General features: G+C 44.0%; 1 protein-coding gene and 3 long non-coding RNA genes across 4 annotated transcripts in view; 1 reads left to right on the top strand and 3 right to left on the bottom strand.

Moving 5' to 3' along the window:
* Window positions 1–23,551, top strand: part of LOC309366097 — a 419,038-nt gene that overhangs the window by 40,447 nt on the left and 355,040 nt on the right. The gene's annotated exons all lie outside the window — the stretch shown is intronic.
* Window positions 1–23,551, bottom strand: part of LOC309365822 (uncharacterized protein) — a 137,949-nt gene that overhangs the window by 19,243 nt on the left and 95,155 nt on the right. The gene's annotated exons all lie outside the window — the stretch shown is intronic.
* Window positions 1–23,551, bottom strand: part of LOC309365943 — a 62,336-nt gene that overhangs the window by 18,348 nt on the left and 20,437 nt on the right. The window contains exon 4 of the long non-coding RNA XR_014166312.1: window positions 12,042–12,067. This is a non-coding gene — a long non-coding RNA (uncharacterized lncRNA). The remainder of the gene's footprint in view (window positions 1–12,041; window positions 12,068–23,551) is intronic.
* On the bottom strand, window positions 17,053–23,472 carry LOC309366013. Its single transcript, XR_014166397.1, has 3 exons — window positions 23,124–23,472; window positions 22,103–22,202; window positions 17,053–17,188 (listed from the first exon to the last, which is right to left on the bottom strand). It is a non-coding gene; the product is annotated as an uncharacterized lncRNA (long non-coding RNA).

Raw genomic sequence — 23,551 nt, forward strand, 5'->3', positions numbered from 1 at the left:
TCCTTGCTTCCTGATCCTCGGACCCTTGGCTCCTTAACTCCTGGTTTCCTGACCCTTGGACTCTTGGCTTCCTGACTCCTGGCTTCTGGACTCTCGCTCCTGCTCCCACCCTGCCATCTCACCCCAGTCCCGACACCCTCATCCTGGACTTCGACTGCCTGTAAACTGGCCCAAGACACCTGATGCTAAATACATTAATTCTGGTAAATGAGCTACCATAGCCACTAGAGGGTCATGAAAATTGGTGTCCTGGGCTTTTAAACTGGTCTACCCATGTACTATCTGAAACCAAAAGGGCACATTGCCTGCCAGAATTCTTTTCACCTCTACTACCCCAATAGAGAGGTCTTCTGGGACTAGGCCTGCACGCCTTCTTCCCTGTCTGCTACAGATTCTTGCATTTCAAGGTAGCATACCCTCCAACATTTCCCCAATGAAAATAGGGATGTCCCATTCCATCATGATAATTTAACTCTGTATACTCCACACATCTTATTGGGTAGCTTCCAAAATATATATAAACACATAATAAAACATTAAATATTATAAAAACTTCAGACAGCTCGGGTGTTGGAATAATTCCATACCTTCCAACATTTCTCCAATGAAAATAGAGACATCCTAAGGAAAAGTGGGATATTCTGGGATCAAATCAGAAACCAGGATGGCTTCTCTAAATCAGTGGTATCCCTGGAAAATAGAGACACTGGGGTGGACTAGATGTTATTTTGAGCCCTTCAAACTCTACAGTTCTATACATCTTCTGAAGGTGAGGAATCTGACTTTAGGGCCATCAATGATAGATCTCCTTGTTTCTTTGATGCAGATAAACCACCGACAATGCCCGAGTGTGATAAACTGGGAGGGTTCTGCCAAGAGGAACTCAGCAACCCTTGTCCGTCTGGTCGGAATCTTCCGAGTTACTGTGGCATCAATGCACAATGCTGTGCCCTTGAGGGATACCTGTGAGCAGCCCACCTCCATGTTGTGAATGTCTGATGATCTTTGCTTGTGAAAGTGGAGCAAATCTGCCCATGTGTCAAAGGAGACAATGAAATAAATATCAGTCTGGTCAGATGAATGAACACAAAATAATTTCGCAAAGTTGAAATTGAATGTGCAGTTTTTTTCTTTTCTTTTTAAAAAGCTCCTACTGCTAAATACTAGTGGGCTTGCTGATCAGAAGGTTGGCGGTTCGAATCCCCACAACGGGATGAGCTCCCGTTGCTTGGTCCCAGCTCCTGCCCACCTAGCAGTTTGAAAGCACGCAGTGCAAGTAGATAAATAGGTACCGCTCCGGTGGGAAGGTAAATGGCGTTTCCGTGCGCTGCTCTGGTTCACCAGAAGCGGCTTAGTAATGCTGGCCACATGACCTGGAAGCTGTATGCCAGCTCCCTCAGCCAGTAAAGCGAGATGAGCGCCACAACCCCACAGTCATCAACAACTGGACCTCATGTGGTCAGGGGTCCCTTTACCTTTACCTTACTGCTAAATATGACCCAACTCCAATGAAAAGAACATCTTATCTGCTGAAAATCCCTCATCAAGTAGTCTCAGGAGCAGATAATTGCAGCCAATGCTTTTCATGCACACAGGGACAGGCTGAACTCAACCCAGACTGAAAGCATGACTGAATTGAAGCTGATTTTTAAGGAGCCATTGCCTTGTGGGTGGCCACAAATAATTGAGGGTGGCATTTAGTGCTATTGAAGTTAATGGTCAGTGGTTGCATTAGGTTTATTTCTTTCCATGGGTCTACTCTGAGTAGGACTCAGAATTTTTTTTGAGGGGTGGGAATTACTGTGAATGAGAGAAGGAACTCAGAGAGGTTCCAGGGAGTGGGGGTTGGGAGGAACCGAAGAACCCGGAAGGGCTATAGCTGCTAGTGATCAAGATCCCAGTTCATGTTGGAATTCTGCCTGGGTCAGAGGAATGTGCCACAACGTAGGCACCGGCAGATATTCCTTGTCGACCTCCCCGCTGCTACTCCCGGCAGATAAGCAGGCGAGGTCTCGGCGATCCTTCCCAGATGTGTGAGAAGAACACACTGTTTCTTCTCTCTCCCCTTTGGTAACCCCAAGGGGGGGGGAAAGAAGCAGACAGAAATCTATTTACATTCTTTATTTCTGTCTCTTTCATCAGTACAGAGAAAACATGTCTGCACTCAACAGCAGTAAGAATAAACTCCACCCATGTACTTCCAGTACGGGTCACAAGACACACACACTGAGCTAACATCCGGTGCTCAGTACAGAATGGACTGCCCCTATGTTCCCATGGCAACAGTCACAAACGTCCTGTCTGGCTTTCCAGCCACAAGCAGCTGACTTAGCTGCTATAGCCTTTGCTTGCTGCTGCATTGGTGCTTTATGGTAACAGTTCAATCATCATCTGGATCCTTCATTCTTTTCAACTTTCTTTCAAATTAACGCATAACTGTCAGGGACTGGGCAGAGGAGGAGTGGTGGAGACGGCCTCCCCAGCTTGACCCTTCCAGGGAGGTGGAAGTGGAAGACAGTTTAGATTTACAACAGGGTCTTGAGGGAGGTCACAGCTCAGAGGCAGATGGGGGGGGGGATTGGGAAATAATGGGAGATGAGGAGGAGGAAGCACTGGGGGGGGCCTCAAAGACAGAGGGTGCGTAGCAGCCCCTGTAGAAGTGATGAATGAGGACATGGGAGAGACGGGGGTACAGGGTCGAGATTCACTCGGGACAACGCCATTATCTAAGAGGCTGGGTTCTGTAGCCTCTCTCTGTAATGACAGAATTATAAAAGGAAGGTAAGGAACATTTCCTTGTGTTTGTACGTTCCTGGCAACCGGCTGGGAGTTGCTGGCAGCAGCCTGACAATAACAAGACAAAGTATAATCACAGATGCCAATCAAAATAAAATACAAGTAGATAAATATATATAGTGTGATGGCCTGGGATTCGGACTTGGATGCTGAACCTGAGGGATCCCAGCCTGCACAGGATTCCCCGCCTCCAGAAGCAGCTGAGCCGAGGCTGGGGCATGAGCCTGAAGGGTCTTCACCTGTGCTGGATCCTTAGGTGCAGGCATCAGCTGAGTCTGCTCTGGCTCCTGAGGTGATGGAGGCCCCATTGCCTGCAGGTGCTCCACTCTCAGCCCCGTCAGAGGAAGCTGAGGCTGCCTCTGGGTCCGGTAACCCTCCAGCCTCCAGCTGCAGAGGCTCAGGGCAGAGAGACGGAGAGAACTAAGTTCCCGCAGGAGGAGTGCTCGTCTCCAGGCCAGAAGAGGTGAGTCACCAGAGGATCAGGGCCACCCTATGCCTCGGGGCAGATAAAAGTCAGCCAGCCCCAGTCCCAAGTTGCAGGAGCAACATTGTTGGTTCCTAGTTCCTGCCTGAACCCTGTCCTGCTTTCCTGCCTGAGCTCCTGACCAGCCCTGGCTCCCTGCTTGCAAGCCTGTTCCCGACTTCACCCAACTCCCTGCCCTGCACCTAGCTTCAGCTTCTACGGACTGCCTCCACATTGCACCTTTGGTTTTTTTAAAAAAGATATTTATTAAAGTTTTACAAAGAGAAAAAAGTTACAAGATAAAAACAAAGAGAAAAGAAGAATACAAAAAATACAAAAATACATAGGGGAAAAAAGCAAAATACAGAAAGAATAAATAAAAAACAGTTAAAAACAAATCAATCTTCTCATATCTTAAATTTCATTTACCTATTTCCCTGACCTCCTCACACCTCCCTTTTTTGTATTCCAGTTCACATGGTTAATTCAGCAAATCCTTGCCCTCTTTGTTTTTATCTTAATTTCTATCTCTTAACGTATTATAACTTTATATTTTCATCCGTTATCAATCCATTTTTACATATTCTTTTTAACCTTGTTGCTAAGGCCGCTTCATTTTAATCAGACATCATTTTAACATTCATTAATTTTACAATGTTTCTGCAAATAGTCTTTGAATTTCTTCCAGTCTTCTTCCACCGACTCTTCTCCCTGGTCTCGGATTCTACCAGTCATTTCCGCCAATTCCATATAGTCTATCACTTTCATCTGCCATTCTTCCAGGGTGGGTAGATCTTGTGTCTTCCAATACTTTGCGATGAGTATTCTTGCTGCTGTTGTGGCGTAAAGAAAGTTCTATCCTTCTTTGGCACCAATTGGCCGACCATGCCCAGGAGAAAGGCCTCTGGTTTCTTCAGGAAGGTATATTTAAATACCTTTTTCATTTCATTATAGATCATCTCCCAGAAAGCCTTAATCCTTGGGCACGTCCACCAAAGGTGAAAGAATGTACCTTCATGCTCTTTACATTTCCAGCACTTATTATCAGGCAAATGATAAATTTTTGCAAGCTTGACTGGTGTCATGTACCACCTGTAAATCATTTTCATAATATTCTCTCTTAAGGCATTACATGCCGTAAACTTCATACCTGTGGTCCACAACTGTTCCCAGTCAGCAAACATAATGTTATGACCAATATCTTGAGCCCACTTGATCATAGCTGATTTAACCGTTTCATCCTGAGTATTCCATTTCAACAGCAAGTTATACATCCTTGATAATATCTTAGTCTTGGGATCTAACAGTTCTGTTTCCAATTTTGATTTTTCCACCTGGAAGCCAATTTTTCTGTCCAAATTGTAAGCCTCCCTTATTTGATAATAATGAAGCCAGTCTCACACTTTATCTTTTAATTTCTCAAAACTCTGCAATTTCAATTTGTCCCCTTCCTGTTCTAGAATCTCCCAATATTTTGGCCATTTGGCCTCCATATTGAGCTTTTTCTGAGCCTTTGCTTCCATTGGTGATAACCACCTTGGGGTTTTGTTTTCAAGTAAGTCTTTATATCTTATCCAGACATTAAACAATGCTTTCCTGACAATATGATTTTTAAATGCTTTATGTGCTTTAACCTTGTCATACCACATATATGCATGCCACCCAAAGACGTTATTAAAACCTTCTAAATCCAAAATGTCTGTGTTCTCAAGAAGCAGCCATTCTTTCAGCCAGCAAAATGCTGCTGATTCATAATAGAGTTTAAGATCTGGCAGGGCAAATCCACCTCTTTCCTTTACATCAGTTAATATTTTAAATTTTATTCTGGGCTTCTTGCCCTGCCAGATAAATCTAGAAATATCTTTCTGCCACTTCTTGAAACAATCCATTTTGTCCAGAATTTGCAACGATTGAAACAAAAATAACATTCTTGGCAATACATTCATCTTTATAACAGCATTTTGACCAAGCAAGGAAAGCTTCAGGTTTGACCACACATTGCACCTTTGACCACGACTGGACTTGGACCTCACCTCTTGGGTAACCCATGGGACCAGCACATCTAGAATTAAACACTAGGACCACATTTCCATATGAATTCCAAACACAAATACCCTAGTAATAATAATAATAATAATAATAATAATAATAATGATGATGAAGAAGAAAGGTTCCAAGTAACAAAAATGGCTTTATACTCTCCTATGCCTTCTTACTTCAGTACCTTCTAAAAAGACTTCCTTTCTTGGCAAAGGCATTTCCTTGTTGTCTGCCCTCTCTAATTCTCACCATGTATGGCGCAGATTTTAGTTATTCATTCCCTCATGGTTGCTGTTCTCATTTCTTCCCTGGATTTTGGAAGAGGGTTCTGGCAGCAGTTAAGAGGTGTTGATGCTTCAATATGTTTCTGTATATGCTGGAAGCCGCCCAGAGTGGCTGTGGCAACCCAGTAAGGTGAGTGGGATCCAAATAACGAAATTATTATCATTATTATTTTTTGTTAGGATATTTCCGTTCCTCCTTAAAAAGGGAACAGGCTGTTGTGTGTCACATGCCTGTTTACTTCCTGCTCACTGGGAGTTTCCGTTTTGTACATAGCTTTTGTTCTGGCTGTTTTCTTCGACATGGATGCAAGGTAGTCATGTTTTTCCTTTGTTCTGACCAACGTTGAATATAGCTGTAAATATGCTCTCCTGGGTGAACCTTCCGTTGTGGAAACTCTGCGAAAAGGGCGTGCATGAGTCTTGGAATGCGTCTGAGGCTCATGTCGCTAATTTACTGATGCTGTTTCCACGGGAGACCGGAAGATTGTCTGGAGACGACGGGGAGTCCTGATGCCTCTGTCTCCCTGGCAGTATCCCAACATTTTAATCATTATGACGTAATGGAACAATAAAGCAAAACAGGTTTTTCTGTGTCCCAACTTCTCCGAAATTCCTGCTATTGTGCTCAGGTCCTTCTTGCAGGCAGAGGCTGGATCAAAGCACATCGAAAAAGGTTTCAGGAAAATTTGTTGTAAGCCGCATAATGAGGAATCAAGTTGGTGAAAGATGGAACCCTACAGCGCCATCTGGTGTCCCAGTGTTATATTGCATTTAAAACTAATGTAGCTGAGTCCAGAGGAAGATTTAGGGCAGTGTGACCTGTTCCCACACACAGGTCGCCAAGCCAAGGGGCATCTTCCCACCTCCTACCCAAAGCCTTTCAGGGGGTTGGAGTAGATGACCGACTCTACAATGCTATGATTCTAAGTGCTTGCTTTGGGTAAGCAGGGCACCAGGCATTGGGAAGGAGGCGTGAGGGCTCTGGCAGGGTCCTATGGCTCTCCCATGTTCTTCCTACATCTGGGACAGTGCTAACTAGGCTTTGGGAAGGAGGTGGGAAGACTCTAGGGGAGGCTCAGTTTGTAAATGTGTGAATAAGTCATATTTCTAAAAGTCACAACAGTCTCCACCGGGTCGTCTACACTGAAAGGCAGCAGTTGAATGGTTACTTTAAACGTAAAGGTTCATCATTGTTCCACCCAATGTGTATGTCTTTAAGGGGCAAGAGCAAGGGCCAGAGCAAGATAACGAAACCCAGCTTTACAGCTGTGAAACATAGCAGGTGCTGCTGAGTTGTATTGATTAAGGCGTGTCAGCATTTGGGTGTAGTATATAAGGAGCAGCACCAAGTTCTCCCATTACCCTGGGGGATGGGTTGGTGGTTGGGTCTGGTTTGTTGTTAATGTATTTATTGTATAAGGAGTTTTTTGTTTTTGTAATTAAAACCTTGTTTAAGTTATTTTTGAGTCCTTTTCTTTTTAATGCATGGTCTCCCCAGCAAGCTCTCTGCAGCGCTACCATACTGCAAAAAGCCAACATCTTTGGTTATGGGCCCAGCTGCTGAGTGGATGACTGCATATTTTTGGACTCTGACAAAGGTTTGAAAACTCCTTCTCCTGTTAGTGTAGTTTTGTGGGTCTGGAAGATTTCCAGAATGGTTGACCAGGTTCCTGAAGCTGAGAAGGCTCTGGTCTTCCCACAGCTAACAGATGAGAACTATAGTTTATGGTCTTTTTGGGTGGAGGCGCTTTTGACCTCTAGAGAAGTATGGACCTATGTAACTGATGACCCTCCTGACCCTGTTTGGTTGGATTGTTCAGTTCAACTGCAATTGCAAAGACCAGAACAAAGTTCAGGTAAGGGAACCTCATGCCTAAAATTTTCTCCGAGATCTCTGCTGAAGGGAAAGTGCACTAAGGCAGAAGTCTTCTTTGGATGAAACAATAAGGTTCTCTTTGCTTACAGTGCTGCGGAGCCAAAGAGATGTTGAAACATACATTTGACATCCAATCAGAAGGTGGGATAACTTCTGTAATTCTGGGATGTCCAGGTCAAATCACAACTGCTGGTGGATATGCAGTCTCCCTGTGACCCTCTGATCATTGTTGGACTATAATTCCCATCATACATGAATTGCAATTCCTACAATCCCTGATTTATTCTGTGTGGGTTGAACCCAAAGGAAGATGGTGATTAAATTATAAGCAGCATTGGGATGAGGTGAGCCCATTCATGGGAGCCACTGACACTATCTCGCTATCACACCCACACCCACAAACCCACACCCTTTCCTCAGTTCATTTCACTGTCCCCAAAATGGTTTCCTACCATAGTTTCTCCTTCCCACTGCTAATTTCTTTCTCAATGACCTATGGGCACCCACAAAGCAGTGGCTCCTTAATAATCAACTCCATTTAGGTCAGGGCTCCAGTCTGGGTTGAGTTCAGCCAATCCCACCCGTGTTCACATAACCAACTTGGCAACGAAACCCAAGTTCTGCCTGGGTGCATGGAAAGCAATGGCTGCAGTTATCTGCTCCTGGGACTCGGGGATGAGGACTCCTGTCAAGAGGGATCTTGGGCAGATATGATGCACTTCCACTGGAGTTGGGTCATATTAAGCCATAGATGCTTTTTTAAAAAAATAAATACAATTTCTCAATTGCAGTTTAATATGCGTTTAATTAGATGATCATATGAACAGACTGATCTTTATTTCATTGTCTGCTTTCACAAATCGATTGATCAGGCCCACTTCCACAAGCAAAGATCCAGAAGAATCAGCGTAGCAATTAGGCTTTCACACCTATGGATGTGGGCTGCTCACTGATGTCATTGAAGGGAACAGCATCGTGCACTGAAGACACAGTAAGCTGGAAGAGTTAGACCAGATGGGCAGCGTTTGGTGATTCCCTTCTGGCAGAACCCTCCATTTCACCACACACTGATGAATACCCTGAATGAAAGAAAGAAGGAAATCTGTAATCGATCGCACTTTCATGAGCTTGGAGTCAGATTGCTCACCTTCAGGAGATGACGGAGGATCGTAGGATTATTGTGTTAGAAAGACTCAAAGGAACATTTAAGGAATCCGTAGCAGAAAGGAAGAGGACATGCAGGCTCAGCCCCAGAAGAGCTCTCAGAGGAGCATCAGTGCTGACATCCTCTGACCCATCCTGGATGTCAGGATGGGACACTGGCAGCCGCTGACTTTGAGGACTCCACCACACAAAGACCCAGGGAAGAAGAAGAAGAGTTTGGATTTGATACCCCGCCTTTCACTCCCTTTAAGGAGTCTCAAAGTGGCTAACATTCTCCTTTCCCTTCCTCCCCCACAACAAACACTCTGTGAGGTGAGTGGGAGAGACTTCAAAGAAGTGTGACTAGCCCAAGGTCACCCAGCAGCTGCACGTGGAGGAGCGGAGACGCGAACCTGGTTCCCCAGATTACGAGACTACCGCTCTTAACCACTACACCACACTGGCTCTCTCAGGAGACATGAGGATCCCCTACTCCATTGCTGTAGGAGGTGATGGCAAAGGCTGGACCCTCAAAGTGACACAGCATCTTGCAGGAAAGGTGGTCTAACTATTATTTTATCTTTTATTCTGATATTTATATTGCACCTTCTCCTGGACAGAAAGATGGTCACTGATTTAGATGGACAGGCATGGAGAGGAAAGTTCTGATTTGACTGAAGTTCTGGTCAACATCATTTTTTGATAGAATGGTCACATTTAGAGGGACCTTATTTATTTATCTGCTGTATTTTTATCTCCCCCCCCAAATATATAGCATTTCACTGGGACTTACAGATAGCATTTTTTAAAAGAAGGGAAAACAGCCCCTGATCTTAGACTTATAATCAAAAAAGGCAAGAAACAAAAATCTCTTTTCAATTTTTCTCCTTATACTTCTGTGCTTTTATCTTCTGTGTTTATCTTTTGAACTACCCTGGGATATTTTGATAAAGAGTGGTATATAAGTCAAATAAATAATATAATTAAAATAGTTTTATATGAATAGTTTTATATGAAGTGATTAGAGATATTTGTGCCCCAGTCTCCTTTGGGAAGAAGAGCAGAATAAAGTTCAGTGAATGTACAGCTGGATGGAGAGCCAAAAGTGACCTGGAGATCAACTGGTCCCACCCTTGCTCAATGCAAGATCTTCAATGACAAGATCCCTCACAGATTGTCCCTCAAAACCTGCTTCTTTGTTACCCCCCCCTTTGTTTCCAGTCCTGCCCTCTGGAAAAATGTCCCATTGCAGCCTGGCAAATATTAACCTTCTCTTCTCCAGGTTGAACATGCTGAGCTCCTCCAATATTCCCCAAAAGTAACAGCTTTCAAATCTTGTACCCTTCTGGTCACCAACCTTGGAAAACACTTGAATCAGTCGTTTACCCTCTTAAAACCTGGGTTCAGAACCAGGCACAATCTAGAATAAATCTATTAAATTGTTTCTTGTCTCCAGCCTCAGATTGCAGTTGCTTTTCAATTCATTTCTCAAAAATTTCTAAAATGCAGCATTAAAAGGTAAAGGTAAAGGAAATCCAACAGTTAAGGCTCATCTCGCTTTACTGGCCGAGGGAACCGATGTTTGTCTGTAGACAGTTTTTCCGGGTCATGTACAGCATGAGTGAGCTGCTTCTGGCGAAACGAGAGCAGCGCACGGAAACAGCATTTACCTTCCTGCCGGAGTGGTATCTATTTATCTACTTGCACTCTGATGTCCTTTTGAAATGCTAGGTTGGCAAGAGCTGGGACGAGCAACGGAAGCTCACCCCATCGCAGGGATACGAACCTCCGACCTTCTGATCTGCAAGCCCTAGGCTCAGTGGTTTAGACCACAGCGCCACCTGCATCCCTAAAAGCCAGCATTAGCTACCAATTTTGTTGGTATTCTGTATTTTGTAGTTAGAGCCATCAGTTTTTACTGCCCATGGGAAGTGCAGCCTGCACAGTTTGCATCCATATGAACACCTGTGCACAGAGGCAAATCTTGAGGCTCTAATGCTTAAAAGAAGATGCAGAACCTAGAAGTGTTGCATCAGCACTGAATCCAAATTTAGACATCTAAAAATAGGGTTAATATGTCCTGATTTATAATGTGATTGACCACTATTCCCTTTAGCACAAACAAAGCCCTGCTTCTGCTTCCTGTAGATGTAGAGTGTAGATCAGGAAATCAGGATTAAAAATTTACACGTGAGTGTAACCACAAACTCATGGATATCTCTTACTCTTACAGTAGCATGCATCACTGTTACAGACCAGTGGAATCTCTAAGGTACAATTTGTAGTTTGGGGGGTCTGACAAAATCCTGCCAATAATTGACAGAAAGAGGTCAACATCATCAATTTTACATAGAATGGTTGAGTTTGGAGTTTGGAGGGACTTACTTACTTACTTATTTGTTTGCTTGCTGCATTTTTATCTCTTTGGCAAAAGCAAAACAAAAAACTTCGCAAGGCACCAGGACCTGATGGTCTATCAGCGAAATATTACAAGACACTGAAAGATTGGCTTATTCAACCCCTGGTAGAAGTATCTAATTTGATTTTATGAGGGGGCAAAGCCTTTGAAACCTGGAAGGAAGCTTATATCCGTCTGATTCCTAAACAGGGTCAAGATAGATCCAATGTTAAAACCTATAGACCAATCTCCCTACTCAATGTGGATTATAAAATTTTGGCAAATATAATGGTTAACAGGCTAAAGAATTACCAACGGCGGAAAATTGGCAGATGAAGATGATGGATTTTTCAGAGCTAGCCGACCTAACTAGAAGAGTCTGCGACCAGAAGGAGGAGGAGTATCAGGAAGAATGGACAAAATTTTGTGACTATTTAACTAAATTTGTTAAGTTAAATTAACAGGAAATAGCTTGCAGGTAACAGATTGGCTTAGGAATTAATATACTAAGTTAAGTGATGTTGAACGTGTTTAATTTCGAATTGAAAAGATATAAGGAGTTTAACAGACTAAGTCAAGTTAACAGACTAAGTCAAGGAAAGCCATTAAAAGGATATGCATGGAAATTCAACCAAGGGGAAGTGAGGAAGTCACTTAACAATGTTATTAAGTGTAATTTTAATAGGGTTATGATTTATGTTTGTTTGTTTGTTTGTCTGTTTATAATTTTATGAAAATTAATTTTTAAAAATTAAAAAAATAAAAATAAAATTCACCTGTCTTGGGAGACACTCAAGCCAATCGTTTGGCTTCTAAAAACCTGGGTTCAGAATTGGCCACAGACAAGAATGGATCTATTAAATTATTTCTCATCTGCAGCCTAGGATTGCAGTTGCTTTTTAAATAGCTATTCATTTCCCAAATATTTCTAAAATGTAGCAATAACTTTCACCATGTTTGGCTTTCTAGTATTCTCCATGATGATGGCACCCCTGGTTCAAGTCCTTGTGGACTATGCGGTTTCTAGCTCTGGTTATTATGATGTATTTTTGTACTTCAGGTGAGGTCTGAAAAGTGCAGATTGAAACTTTCCTTGTTGGGCCGAATCGCTGCTATAAAGATGAATGTACTGCCAAAGATGCTATTTCTGTTCCAGACTTTACAGATTGTGGATAAAGTGGAGTGTTTCGGGAGGTGGCAAAGAGATATCTCCAAATTTGTCTGGCAGGGCAAAAAGCCCAGAATTAAGTTTAAAATATTAACTGATGCTAAAGAAAGAGGGGGGTTTGCCCTGCCAGACTTAAGGTTGTATTATGAATCAGCAGCTTTCTGCTGGTTGAAAGATTGGCTGCTTCTTGAAAACACTGATGTTTTAGATTTGGAAGGATTTAACGATTTCGGATGGCATGCATATTTGTGGTACGACAAGGTTAAAATTCATAAGGCTTTCAAGAACCATATTGTTAGGAAAGCAGTGTTTAACGTCTGGACAAAATATAAAGACTTACTAGAAAACAAGACCCCAAGGTGGTTGTCACCTATGGAAGCTAAGGCTCTGAAAAGACCCAATATGGAGGCCAAATGGCCGAAATATTGGGAAATACTAGAAAAAGACGGAGATAATTGGAGGCTGCAGAGTTTGGAGAAACTAAAAGATAAAGTGCGAGATTGGCTACATTATGCTCAGATTAAAGAGGTTTTTAAATTGGATAAAAAGATAGGATTCCAGGTGGAAAAATCGAAGTTGGAAACAGAACTGTTAGAACCTAAGACTAAGGTACTCTCAAGAATGTACAACTTGCTGTTAAAATGGAATACACAAGATGAAACGGTTAAATCAGCTATGATAAAATGGGCACAGGACATTGGGTATAATATCATGTTTGCTGACTGGGAAAGGTTATGGACCACCGGTATGAAATTCACAGCATGTAATGCCTTGAAAGAAAATATTATGAAAATGATATATAGGTGGTACATGACCCCAGTCAAGCTTGCAAAAATATATCATCTGTCTGACAATAAATGTTGGAAATGTAAAGAAACTGAAGGAACGTTCTTTCACCTCTGGTGGACTTGCCCTAGGGTTAAGGCTTTCTGGGAAATGATATATAATGAGTTGAAAAAGGTATTTAAGTATACCTTCCCTAAGAAACCAGAGGCCTTCCTTCTGGGCATTGTTGGCCAGAGGGTGTTAAAGAAGGACCAAACATTCTTTATGTATGCAACAACAGCAGCAAGGATACTTGTCGCCAAACACTGGGAAACCCAAGATTTGCCCACGCTGGAAGAATGGCAGATGCAACTGATAGACTATATGGAACTAGCAGAAATGACTGGCAGAATCCGAGACCTGGGAGAGGAAGCAGTGGAAGAGGACTGGAAGAAATTTAAGGACTATTTACAAAAACATTGCAAATTGTATGAGTGTTAAGAAGGATGCGAGATTGAAAATAACATGGCACCATTAAGTTAGTTGAAAAGAATATGAGAACAAGTGAAATTTAAGAGAAAGATAAATTTTGGATAAATATTATGTCTAATTCAAGTACCTAAGAACTAGATAAAAGTATTTAAAGTTAGGGACACAATATTGGAAATTTACAAAATAAGAATTGAAACAAGGTGATAAATTGCTGGTTAAAGTTTTATAAATTAGGAACGCAGGAACGAGAGATGTGAGGAAGTCCAAAAAGCGAAGAAAATATGGTTACCATCTAGTTGACTTTGTTGTGGTATGCTTTTTGTATAAGATGAAAACTGTATTTCTTTTTCTTTTCTTGTTTTTTTCTGTTTTCTTTTTTATTGTATTAATAAAATCTTTAATAAATATTTGAAAAGTGCAGAATGAAATGGGACTCTTTGTTGCCAAGTGACATTTGCGTTCTTTCACCAGCAGCAGACGGCGGGCTAATCCTCACTTACGGAGTGTTGTCTTAAAATTTTGTACAGCTAGATCAGAGCCGCCAGTTTTTACTGCCCATGGGACGTGCAGCCTGCAGTTTGCATCCATATGAACATCCGCGGTCTCAAAATTCCCTGTGGACAGATGAAAGCCTTGAGGCTCTAATGCTTTTAAAAAATGCAGAACCTAGTAGTGCTGCATCAAGACTTCCGGGTTAGCGCCATCAGCAATGGCGGAGTTCCTCTGATTGAGAGGAACCCGCTCTGCGAAAATCGGGTCTTGCTGCTGCGGCAAAGGTGGAGACCCATTAAAAATCCCAGGCGGAGGAAGCCTGGGAACATGGGATTTGGCTGACACCAGGAGCGCCTCCCCTACTGGCAGGGAAACCCTTTTTCGGGGATCCGAAGCGACGTGAGGTGAGCGGCGCGGTGTTTTGAATCGACCACTACTTTTACGGAGTGAAGCCGCACAGCCGTTGCCGGAGAGCGCTGACCTTTTCCTGTGGACAATTGGACTCTAAACAAGTCCCCGTGAGTAGAACGGAAAATTGGATTAAGAAACATTTTAATTTGGCACTGAAGCGGGAAGGTTCTAAACAGGAAGTCCACCTTCCGCTTTTGTAAATAGACTGAAGCAAAATCGTGCAAGCTAAAGTCTGGAAAGTTGTATATAAAGGTCTAAATTTCCTTCAGTTTTAACCACCAAAACCCCTCTTGGAAGCAGGCTTGATTGTTCAAGCCTGCAGGAGAGAGAGTAAAGAAAGATAAATTTTCACTGTCTCAAACCTGGGAACGGGGTGTCAGAGATAGAAATTTCTAGGGAAGTTCATTGACTGTGAATGGAACGTCTTTTGACAGATAGTTAAAGAAGAGAAACAAATTGATTCCAATGTTGCCTTTTGCATTTAAAAGAAACAAAAAGTTTGAAAAATGAAAGTAATTTTCTTTTGTTGGACCTGCTCCTGTAGAGGGAGCTTGTTAAATTGTTGCTGGAGTCGATCTGGGTATTTCACAGCTGTGGAGATTAGGATAGTGGGACCAGACTCTGACCTTGAATAAAAATGTGTTCAGAAGAAGTTTTGGTGCTTGCTTTTTGCAAGACGAGCGCTTTGTTGGAACAGATGCATGAGAAGATGGATTTGATGACTGTTGCAGTTGAAAACTTTGCACAAACAGTGAATATTTACATAGAAACCACTCAGGAACCAAACCAGGAACCTGTTTTGACAGGGCAAGTGCAAATGAAGAAGACAATGGAGGAGGTTGCTGCTGAACCTCAAGTAACACAAATGGAGAGACCCGAGGTCCTGCAGGAGCATAAGTCGCTGTTTTTGAAGATTGAATCTGGAGTGGGCCAGGGGGGGTCTGGAGTTGTGGGGGCTCTTAATTTTGGAGGGACTTTGAAACATGCTTTTAAATATTTTCTGAACTACACTGCTGACTGTGGGGAATGGGACTGGGGAATGGGCTGATCTGTTGAGGGGAGATGGAGATATTTTTGGGTTGGAGTTTCCCCGAGACCTACTCCTCAATGAGAAAGGAAAGAAACTAAGAAAGAGATCAAGAAAAAACAAGACAAAGTGCAGTTATAAACAAGAAGAAGATCTGCAGAAGGGACATGGAAAAGACTTAAGAGCCTCGGACATAAGATTACCAGGTTGATGGACTAGATGGAATAGACAGTAAGGGCTGACATAACCCGAGACCAGGAAGATGAGACGTTGGATGAAGATTGGAAGAAAGCTTTTAAAAATTTATTTTGGGAATTAGGGTAAAATTAATGAGTATTAGGAAAAATGTTGGAATGAAACTATTTGGCTTTAGTAGAAATGATATAAGGAGTTATGTATAAACAAGTATTAAGTTTTAAGGTATTCTATGGTAAAATAAGGTTAAAATAAATTAAGGTAAATTGAACGACAGAATATAGTGAAAGAAGGAAAGGATTTGCTGAGTTAATTAATAGGTTAGACTGTTAAGATAAATTATCCAATAAAAATTGAGAAAGATGGAAAGAATTTGCTGAAACAAATAACTAAACTAGAATATAAAAAGGGAGGTGTGAGGAGGTCGATGAAACAGGTAAATGAAAGATAAAGATATGGAATATTGGATGTGTTTTTTATTGTTATTGTATTTTTATTTTCTTTTTTATCTACTTTTTATTTTTTATATTTTATTTTATATTTTATGTAATGTATGTTTTGTTAATCTTTTGTTGTTTTCTCCTTTTCTTCCTTCTGTAATTTTTAAACTTTTAATAAATATCATTTTAAAAAAATATAGTAGTGTTGCATCAAAACTGAATCCAACCTTTTACTTAAAGAAACAGAGTTAATATTATATGAGTATATTATCAGCTACTCTGATCCATAAACTCATTGGTAACTATTTTCTTTAGCACATGCAAAGCCCTGCTTCTGCTTCCTCCAGTGAAGATGTAGAGTGTAGATCAGGAAATCAGGATTTTAAAGGAGCAAGCATTCACAAGTAAGAGGGAAACCAACTCAATGGATATGACTTACTTCCTCAAGATTCTTTTGATGGGTGCATCGTCCAGATGGTTGTCTGTGCAAAAGATAGAGAAGTAAATTGTCATTATTTGAGAGGACTTCCTGTGCAAAAAGAAACATTAATTTGATGTCTGTTTTGTTTTGAGCATTGGAATGGCACTTTCAAGTATGAGAGCTGAGGTCCTGGACTGGGAAATGGGTGAAGAGCCTTCAAATCAGCAGGAAGCTCCTTGGGTGGCCTTGGTCCAGTCACTCACTCTCAGCCTGGTCTACCTTGCAGGGTTGATGTGAGGATTAAATTAGAAGCCATCTTGAGCTCCATGGAGAAAAAGGTGGGATATATATTCTATTCATAAATAAATTTCCAAAGCCTTCTGTAACAGCAAATCAGTATTATTATTTCCCATGATACCGATGGGGAGATCAAGGCTGAAAGTGAGAGTGTGGCTTACCCGAGGCCAGCTGGTGAGCTCGTGGTAGAGTTTTACAGATTTGGATTGTCAGGCATGGGAAATCCTGTTTTGACTGATGCTCTGGTCAACATAACCATTTTTTCATAGATTGGTTGATTTGGGAGAGATCTTGTTTATATATATATTTATTTACTGCAGTTTTATCTCTTTTGCAAAACAAAAGAACTCAATGGATATCACTTACCCCTGCAGCAGATTCCATTGTTGCCACAGGAGGCCCATGAGATTTTCCCATAAGTACAGTTTGTAGTTGCTGGGAATTGGCAAGATCCTCCAAATATTTCACAGAAAAGTTGCCCTGTGTGAAAGAGAAGGGAAATAAATTCTTTAAAGGGGGCAAAGGGGTTTCCAACCACTTTTTCCCAGTCTAGAACCATGCATATTTAATGGGATGACCAACTTTTACAGGCTTCTGCTGCCTCACAATCAGCAAGGGTCAGATCAGTCCTCCTTCGCTAAAAAAACTCCAGCTGATTCCTGAACCTTGTAAGGGTTCTGACACTGAACTGCACCCAGCCAATTGGGTGGCGTATACATCATAAAATTATGATGATGATTATTACTGCTCCTGGGATCTTTTCTGCACAGCCGACAAGCCTATATCTTGCAGGTTGTTAATGCAAGGAGTGGAAAATGAGCGGATAATGCACCCACAGAACCACATAACTGGCAACTATGTCAGACTTCATTTCATTATACTGAAGGTCCCCCTTTGCTTCCAACATCTGCTAATCAGAATTACAGCTGTTCTGAGCTTCAGAAATAGATTGTCATTTGTGCCCTCTCTGAGAATGGTATTTTCTGGAATTTCCCCAGTAGGGTTGCCAATGTCTCTTGCTCAGCTCACACCCAAATGTGCTGGCTATAGTCTTTCTCAGCTACCAGCCAGGTGAGGAGGGGGTAAGGCCCACCCATTTGGCCAGGGGAAACAATCTCTTCATTGGCTATGAAACTTGCTGGGTTAGGTCCATAATGGAATCCTTCATCAGATTTTTACTCTGTCTAGATCCAGGACCTCTGGAATTGGAAAGAACTTGGGGATCATGCACACTAACTCTTCTAAACTCACAGCAATATAAATGACCACCATGGAACCTGCCTTGTGGCTCAGTCAGTATCCTCAACATTTCTGCTTTTGCAAAAGCCATGTATTCAATTTCAATTTCAATATTAAATATATTGTTAAATACTTTCGTCCTCCACCACCCCTTTTTAAGCAGCCAGTTAGAATAGGGAGCAGCCAATTCATACTGTTGTTCCACCTACAGCAGTTTCTCAGGGTCTCCGGGAGGGGAAATACCTGGGACTGAACCTGAGACCTTCTGCATTTGAGCTTAGGGTGGAGTTTTACAGATTTGGATTGTCAGGCATGGGAAGTCCTGATTTGACTGATGCTCTGGTCAACATCATCAATGTTACATAGAATGGTTGATTTGGGGGGCATCTTACCAGTCGCCACGGGCTTGCCATCCGGAAGGTCGTCGTTCGAATCCCGATGGGTTGAGTTCCCGTGGCTCGGTCCCAGCTCCTGCCCACCTAGCAGTTTGAAAGCATGTCAAAGATCAAGTTTATAAATAGGTACTGCTGCAGCAGGAAGGTAAATGGCGTTTCCGTGCGCTGCTCTGGTTTTGCCAGAAGCAGCTTAGTCATGCTGGCCACACAGTGGCATAGCGTGGGTTGTCAGCACCCGGGGCAAGGCAAGTAATTTGCGCCCCCTAACCCGTGGATTTGCGCCCCCTAACCCGTGGATTTGCGCCCCCTAACCCGTGGATTTGCACCCCCTAACCCTAACCCCCAGATGTTGCGGCCGGCCCCCCCTGCACCCCCCACGCTACGCCACTGGTTGCATTCATGCCACCTTGAGATTTGTTTGATTATTGTTCTCATTTGACACCATTTATAACTTATTTTTGGCCCGTCTTACTGATATTTGGGTAGAATAATAAACTGTTTCATGTTTATGTCCCTGTGCATCTGATTAAGAATGAACACAAATGGCCTTGCAAAATGCAGGCTATAAGAACCAGAAGACAAGCTTTATTTCAGACAGCAAATATGACTCAGGCACCCAACAGACCCCTCCAGATCAGGAAAGCTGCATTTCGTGGAGTGGTGGTGATGTCGGGAGCAGAGGCATAGGGGGGGAGCAGAATCCTTTATTTGCTCACTATTTCCTTGTGGTGCTGTGGCTTAAACCACAGGGCCTAGGACTTGCCGATCAGAAGGTCAGTGGTTCGAATCCCCACAACAGGGTGAGCTCCCGTTGCTCGGTCCCTGCTCCTGCCAACCTAGCAGTTTGAAAGCACGTCAAGTGCAAGTAGATAAATAGGTAAATAGGCGGGAAGGTAAACGGCGTTTCCATGCGTTGCTCTTAGCAGCTTAGTCATGGCGGCCACATGACCCGGAAGCTGTACGCCGGCTCCCTCGGCCAATAAAGCGAGATGAGCGCCGCAACCCCAGAGTTGGCCACGACTGGACCTAATGGTCAGGGGTCCCTTTACCTTTTTATTTCCTTGCTGCAAATTGTTCCTGCTGGAATTGGCATTCTGATACACAGAGGTGTAAAATCCAAAATGGCAGGTCCCCAATTGACAGGAGACATGACTGACCAGAAAGTGAGCTGCTCTGCGACCCAAGAGGAAGCACAAGGAGATCCATTCATTTATAATTACAGAATTTATATTTATATCCTCCAATTGGACATGGGCTGTAGCTCAGTGCTAGTGCATCTAATGTACGCATTTTAGTGTCTTCCAAAACAGCTCCCACACAGAACACCTGAGGGTCATCCAGCCCTGATGGGGCCAGGCTCAGGTTCTTAGGCAAGGTCGCCCATCAGCATTTCCTTGGGTTTCGCCCCACCTCATTCATAGCCTTCATTGTTGTAAAGGCTTTTATTCTAATCCTCTCTTTACGCCTAAGGGAGACTCCTTGCCCTGCTTCCCTGGTTCTTATTGACTCTTGATTTGTTTCCTGAGGGTCGCGAGACTTGCGTCTGTCACTCTCCAGCCGGGACACTCCTCTGCAATTGTGGGATCACCTTGTGCCACTGACATATATTCTAGGATCGCAGTGTTGGCTATCCAGACAATCTGGAACCTCGTGGCTTTGTTTTAGCGAGAGGAGGAAGGCCGCCTTCTGCGAGGGACAACACCCCCCCCCTTTATAATCTAATTCAGTTAAAGCAGAAGGAGCCTTTGCCAGTTCTCCCATCGCGGGAGGGAGGCAGATTATCCCCCCCCCTTCTCAGGTGGGCTGTTGATTGATTGGAAATATTGCTCCCTCGCCCCCTTTGAGGGTTTCAAAGTCCATTAAAGGGCGGCTTACAGGCATCGGGCCATTAAAAACGGAGAGCGGAGGGTGGGCTAGGAGCCTTGGATTTTTATAGTACTAAAATCAGCCTCGCCCTTTGGGCATTGGGGAGGCTTCGCCTGCAGTCTCCAGATTCGGGCCCCTTTGAAGGAGCGGCCAAGCTCTTCGCTGCTATACCCGCCCTAGACATAGGTTTCAAAAATCGAATATTGGGAAGGGGACGAAGCCGGGAAGAGACTTTCTTTCTCCACTTTGCTTTGGGTTGGGCAAGCGCCATCTCCCCTCCAGAAGGAAGCGGGGAGCCCGGGCGACTCTTGCCCCACCCGGCTGCCCGTTGGCTCTCTCTCGCAGTCCCGGCGGGCAGGCGGGCGCTCTGCACATGCTCGCGGAGCCTCTTTCTCAGCTGCGTGGGGCTTCCTTCCCTGGATCTGGTTTTCATTGGAGGAGTGAGGCCGCGGCGCCCTCAAGCATGTGCAGAGGGCCGCGGAGAGCACGGGCGGCCTTTCCCCTGCGCGACTCCGCCTCCGCCCGGGGTGGCTCCCCGTCCTGGGTCCCTCCCCCGATGGCCGGGAGGAGGCGGGCAGGCGCGCTCGGCCGTGCCTGGCTCGGAGGACCAGCCTCCCTCGACGGGGCGCTCGCGGGGAGGAAGGAGCGCGGCGCCGGCGCTGTCGCCGAGTGGACTGCCGGCCGGGATCGCCCAGGGGGAATCGGCGCTCTGCACGTGCTCCGGGGCCGGCTGGCCGCTGCGGGGAAACTTCACGCACCGCTTTCTGAAGTACGGGCGACGCAGCCTCCGCGAAGGGCTCAGCGCCGTCGGAAGAGCCCTGCGTGGCCCGAAGCTTGCTGCACTGTCCCTCCCCCAGATAGTCCCTCCCTCGCGCTCTCTCCGCTCCTCACAGTGGGCGGCGACCTGGCAGCTCGGATTCGCACAGCCAGCACTGTGAGAGAGAGTGTGTGAACCAGGTAGGGGCAGAGAGCTGCGAGTGCGCCCCCCAAAATGTTGCGCCCGGTGCGGCTGGCACCCCCTGCACCCCCCACGCTACGCCACTGTGGCCACATGACCTGGAAAAACTGTCTGCAGACAGAAGAGGGCTCCCTCAGCCAGTAAAGCAAGCTGAACACCCAACCCCAGAGTTGTTCACGACTGGACCCACATAACTGGTGACTGAGTCAGCCTTCATTCCATTGTACTGAAGGTTCCCCCTTTGCTTTCAACATCTGCCAATCAGAATTACAGCTGTTCTGAACTTCAGAAATACCTTGCCATTTGTGAGAATTTCTGAGAATGGTTTTTTCTGGATTCTCCCCAGTAGTGTTGCCAATGTGTTTTGCTCAGCTCACACCCAAATGTGCTGGCTATAGTCATTCTCAGCTACCAGCCAGGTGAGAAGAGGGTAAGGCCCACCCATTTGCCCAGTGGGCACCATCTCTTCATTGGGTATACTGATGGGGTCCTGAGGTGGCAACTGTGGGCATTCTTTAACAAAGAAACTTGCTGGGCTAAGTCCACAATGGAATCCTTCATCAGATATTTACTCTTCATAGATCCAGGACCTCTGGAATTAGAAAGGACTTGGGGATCATGGACACTAAATCTTCTAAACTCTCAGCAATATAAATGACCACCATGGAACCTGCCTTCTTGCTCATTCTGCATCCTGAACATTGCTGCTTTGCAAAAGCCATGTATTCAATTTCAATTTCAATATTAAATATATTGTTAAATACTTTCCTCCTCCTCCACCCCTTTTTAAGCAGCCAGATAGGAGAGGGAGCAGCCAATTCATACTGTTGTTCCACCTACAGCAGTTTCTCAGGGTCTCCGGCAGGGGAAATACCTGGGACTGAACCTGAGACCTTCTGCATTTCCAGCAGATGCTCCCTCCCTGTGCCCTCTTACCTGCAACAACGTGGAAGAGGATGAAGACCAGAGCAAAGCTCAGGTAGAGGAACCTCATGGCAGCAGTTTCCTGTGAGATCTCTGCCAAAGGGAAGACACTCTAAGGCAGAAGGAAGTGGAGTTTGGATGGAACAAGGAGGTTCTCTCTACTTATAGTGTTGCACTGCCAAATCCGGTAACTGTCAGCATAGCATCTGAACCCTCCAGGCCCCTTTCTCTTAAATCATCCTAGGCCATTTATTTATCTTGCACATCATCCTAAGATTTACCCACACAATCACCTTTCTCATATATTGACAATCTGTCCTGTGCTCCAGGCTACAAACAGGTATTTCATGCAACTCTCAGCATCCAAACTCTTCTCTCTTAACTCATCCTATGCAATTTATTCATCTTGGAGAACTTCCTAATATTTACCTGCAGAACAGCCTTTCTCCTGCTGTTTTCTTTCCATATCAGTTAACAGATTTCCTGTCATCTCACAAAAGCTGTTGCCAGCTTCACGGAGCCTGGATAGAAAGGAAGTGGAATTTCGGGTAAGAGCTCGGCTGTAATGCAGTTTGATACAACTTCTTTGGGTTGGACTGTTCAGTTCGACTGCAGTTGCCATACCATTATAGGCTTCCCACACAAACACCCACAAAAATCAGTGACTTCATCCCATCATTCATAAGTTTATAAACACAAGCAAGAACAAGAAATATAAGAATTAACAAAAACAAAGAAACCACCAAGAAGATTAAGGAGATAACTGTTAGCAGAAACATTGTTTAAATTGTTTTGATCAGCTGTATTCTGCTTTTCAGTCAAAAGGTTCCCTGAGTGGCTTATGTACAATTTAAAAAACAAGAAGCCAAAAATGGCACACAAGCAGAAAAGGACAGGAAGGGAAGAGGAAAACAAAAACCTGAACTCCTTACCAATTTCTCGACAATCATGGCCAGCTGACCCAGTTCAGAGCCAGGAGGTGCCTCAGTTAGCTTGACCTTCAGAAAAAGCAGATGCCATGAGCTCTACTTACTATCTCTCCCCAAGAGGCAGTCTGGTGGAGTGGTCCGTTAGGAGGTCCATCTTTCCTGCACTGCTTGCATCTCTCCTGGGCGTCTGTGCACTTTCCTTCCTTGGAGGTTTATAAGCAGAGGTTGGATGGTCATCTGTCATGGATGCTTCAGCTGAAATTCCTGCATTGCAGAGGTTGGAGTAGATGAGCCTTCGAGTCTCTTCATGAGAAATGTGGCTTTTTCAGATGGTTTTTTCAGAATAAATAATGCTTTTAATTAGTGCTTTTTTCTTCATTCTGATTTTCTGATCTACACTCTACATCTTCACTGGAGTAAGCAGAAGAAGGGCTTTGCTCCTGCTAAAGGAAATAGCGATCAATCACTTTATATATCAGAGTGGCTGATAATACACTCAGAGCATATTTACCTGAGTTAAAGAGATCTGAAT

Source organism: Podarcis melisellensis, assembly GCF_964234715.1.
Source record: "Podarcis melisellensis genome assembly, chromosome: 3".
NCBI lineage: Eukaryota > Metazoa > Chordata > Lepidosauria > Squamata > Lacertidae > Podarcis > Podarcis melisellensis.